Below are 4,486 nucleotides of genomic sequence, written 5' to 3' on the forward strand. Positions count from 1 at the left end.
GCGCAAATACAATTCCACAGACTGATTAGCACGTTCGGCCGCACCGTTAGATTGCGGGTGATAGGAGAAAGTGAACGACAAGGAGACCCCCATCTCAGCACAGAAGCCCCTCCAAAACCGAGAGACAAATTGAGGGCCCCTGTCAGATACGATATCCTGAGGTACCCCATGCAAGCGGAACACTTCTTTGGCAAACATCTGAGCAAGCTGAACCGCGGAAGGCAGTTTCTTAAGCGGAATAAAGTGCGCCATTTTAGAGAACCTATCCGTCACAGTCAATATCACTGTCTGACCATCAGAAAGAGGAAGGTCTACTATAAAATCCATGGATAGGTGGGTCCATGGTTTCTTGGGTATAGATAGAGGCATCAGTAAACCCTGGGGTCTCACATTAGGAGACTTACACTGCGTACAGACCCGACAAGCCTGTACAAAATCCACTACGTCTCGCTTAAGTGAAGGCCACCAGAACTGTTGAAGGAGGCCCTTATAGGTTTTGGAAACCCCTGCATGACCAGCAGTTTTGGCGGTGTGAAATAAAGTTAACAACTTTTTTCTGTCATTTGCTTTAACGTATAGTTTACCAACCGGCGTCTCAGGGGGTGCTTGGGTTTGGTATGTCTTAATACTATCAAGGAAAGGAGACGAAACAACCAAACGGGTAGCAGCTATTATCTGAGACGCAGGTACAATAGGTACAGGAGTCGGGTTAACAAATTCTAATGGTTCATGCTGTCGAGAGATAGCGTCAGCTTTGGCATTACGGCAACCAGGTCTATAGGTAATGACGTATTGGAAGCGTGAAAGGAATAGAGACCATCTAGCCTGCCGGGCAGATAACCTTCTAGCATCAGCTATATAGGAGAGGTTCTTATGATCTATTATAACCATGATTTTGTGTCTAGAACCCTCTAATAAGTACCTCCATTCCTTAAAAGCTAACACAATAGCTAGTAGTTCCCTGTTCCCAACATCGTAATTCTTTTCTGGATCAGACATCCTTTTTGAAAAATAACAACAGGGATGGAGGGGTTCGTCATACGATAACCTCTGTGACAGTACTGCTCCCACACCTGATTCAGAAGCGTCTACTTCCATAACAAAGGGAAGAGAAGGATCAGGGTGGTGTAGCACTGGAGCAGAGGCAAATGCCTTCTTGAGAGTCTCGAAGGCCTTAAGGGCTTCAGGAGTCCAAACCCTAGGGTGTAGACCCTTTTTAGTCAGCTTCATTATAGGGGAGATAACAATTTACAATAAAGTCCGTTCTGTAATAACTTTTTACGCACCATCCTAACGTGGTTATGATGTGACTTCAAATCAGGAGAATATACAAGTATGTCATCAAGGTACACCACGGCACAGATTTGCAATAGATCCCTAATGACATCATTTATGAGGTCCTGAAACACAGCAGGAGCATTACACAGTCCAAAAGGCATGACCAGATATTCGTAATGCCCACTACGCGTATTGAACGCTGTCTTCCACTCGTCATTCTCCTTTATACGGACATGGTTATAGGCCCCCCTGAGGTCTAGTTTAGTGAAGTACTTAGAACCCTTAACATGATCAAACAACTCAGTGATGAGGGGGATAGGGTAGGCGTTCTTAATCGTTATATTGTTCAAACCCCTGTAAACTATACAAGGCCTAAGGTCACCCTCCTTTTTGGCAACGAAAAAGAAACCAGCCCCAGCAGGAGAGGAGGACATTCTGATAAAACCTTTACTTAAGGCATCCCGTATGTACTCCTCCATGACTTGGTTCTCTTTTTCAGAAAGAGGATATACCTTACCCCTAGGCGGCATAGTACCAGGTAAGAGGTTTATGGCACAATCATATTCACGGTGCGGGGGCAGTTTATCTGCCTCCCTTTTTTCAAACACCTTTGCTAGGTCTGTGTGGCGAAACCAACCTCGCCACTGGGCCCTGGAGAAGCCTGTTTGCTAGCCTCCTACCTGCTGACTATGGCCCCTGGGTTATTTGGGGCATATTGTACTTTATATTGCTGCTACTGGCCCTTTAAAATCAGCGATGGACATATTGTGACTTTTGGGACTACTGTCCCTTTAAGACTGTGGAGCATATTCCAGTATACGGCCTTTAATATTACATATGTATTTATGTGTTGAGTTTAACCTGGGATATGTATGCAGCATTCACTGATTGTTCGGTAGAATCACTCCATTCATTATATTGAGTGAAACTACCGAACAACCAGACCACCCAGGAATAAGTGTGCCTCCAATTACAGTTTGCAACAATGTTGCAAACGGGTAATTGGCAATCAGTGTAATGTATTCTTTGTCCTCTGGGTAGCCGCCATTCGGGAAACGAACACGGCGGCGCCATCTTAAACTACCGAACAGCGGTGTTTTGCCGTCGAGTGTCTGGAACTAAAATCGGACACTTGACTAGGCAAACACCGCTGAGACCTCCATACTTCCAGAAATTCGTATAGAAACTACCGAATGACCCGCCGTTCGGTAGAAAGAACCCCTCAAACAAGGGAATTCATTCAAACCCTCTCCAGGCTCTATAACACAGGCAATTCGTCTGTTTTCATTCCCTTGTTTGTGACCGACCGCAGGGCCAAAATGCATGGAACTGTTTTCGGATACTTTACCCATGCGGTCGGTCAAATCTTTGGAACCCCATATCTCACGAACCGTTCATCCGAATGACTTGAATTTTGAATATGTTGTCCCCCTGAATAAGGGCTATCCAGCGATGCTGGATTTAAAGGTGTACCCCGGGTTTTGGGGTACATCCAGAACTTGGCTGAAAAGGTGTACCGGATAATTGGGTTTAATGTTATCTGAGGGGAGGGGATGTGTGGGCTGAACCATGTATGTGATTGGATATTTTATGCCTCCCCCTGGGTGTGGACTGTATGTGTATTATTGTAATAAAAGCCAAGCTGGATGAGCCAGTCCAGAGTTCCTGTTTTTACCCTCAAAGTGAAGTGTCGTCTCATTATTGGGGGAAGGATTGATTGCATGCTGTTCCAGTTGACTGCTAGGAGTGTAAGCCTATTCGTATGGTTCCTATTGAATGGTCTACAGCATTCATATGCTTGGGAGAATTTAAAGGTTTCTCGGATTCGGTGATTGTGGTGTCTGCCAGAGTGCTTGGAGTCCTCAGGAAGCGTTAGGAGCATCCATTAACGGAGGTACCAAGTCGGGGTGCCAGGTGATCCGTTACAGTCTGCATACACAGGAGAGACAGAAACAGAAAGTGGTTTGGCTGTGGGCACATTAAGCAAGCTAACAGGACAAACACGAGTCAAACAATCTCTTTGACAAGACTTCCCCCAGGAGAGAATCTCCAAGCAACCCCAATCAATCATTGGGTTGTATTTAACCAACCAGGGGAAGCCCAAAACGATAGAGGCTGTAGGTGAGTCGATTATTTGAAAGGCCAAACTTTCCTTGTGCAAGGCACCCACAGACATAACCAGTTCTTGGGTCTCATGGGTCACCAGAGGTTTCTCCAGTGGTCTACCGTCTATGGCCTCCACAGCCAAGGGAGTGACTTTTTGGATCAGAGTCACAGATGCGGTTTTAGCAAATCTCTCATCTATAAGATTGTCAGCAGCCCCTGAATCTATCAAGGCTTTGGTAATCATAGTATTATTTCCAACAAAAAAGATAACCGTAATAAACGGTCTAGTGATGGGGACGTGAGGGAAAAACGACATAACACCCGAGGCCGACCCCTCTATAGGCCTTAGGTGCTGAAGATTTCCCTGCAATTAAGGGCAGGTCCTTAGAAGATGTCCCCTTTTCCCACAGTAAAGGCATAACCCTTCCCTTCTTCGATATGATTTTTCAACCTCAGTTAACCCAGTAGCACCCAATTGCATGGGTTCAGGGGGAGGTTGGCTAGAAGGGGGTAATGCTAGTGGCGTGGTAAAATATAATAAAAATAATTCTGTAATAATAATATTAATAATAATGTAATAATAATAATATTAATAATAATTCTGTAATAATAATATTAATAATTCTGTAATAATAATATTAATAATTCTGTAATAATAATATTACTGATAATGTAATAATATTAATAATAATTTTGTAATAATTTTATAATAATTTCGTAATAGTTCTGTAATAATATTAATAATAATAATTTTGTGATAATAATAATAATACCCTGCTGTCACTTTAATCCCCCCCCCCCCCCCCATGTAAACACTGGGATTGCTGGGTAGGCATTTGTTACTGTTGCTATGGCAGCAGCCGCTCGTGACGTCATCGCGTACAGGTCCTCCTCTCCCCGCCCGCCTTCCAGGTGTCCCAGACAGTCTGAGAAAGAGGCGGGGCTTATTCTGGTAGCTGCGATGGAGGGGGCGTGGCTAGTTCTCCGCTAGGAAAAAAGAGAGGGAGCGGCAGGTGCGCGCTCGGTGGGCGGGGCCTGTAGGAGCGGCAGGTGCGCGCTCGGTGGGCGGGGCTCCGTGCTGAGAGCGAGGCTGGGGGTGGAG

Source organism: Pelobates fuscus, chromosome 6 (assembly GCF_036172605.1).
Source record: "Pelobates fuscus isolate aPelFus1 chromosome 6, aPelFus1.pri, whole genome shotgun sequence".
NCBI classification, from domain to species: Eukaryota; Metazoa; Chordata; class Amphibia; order Anura; family Pelobatidae; genus Pelobates; species Pelobates fuscus.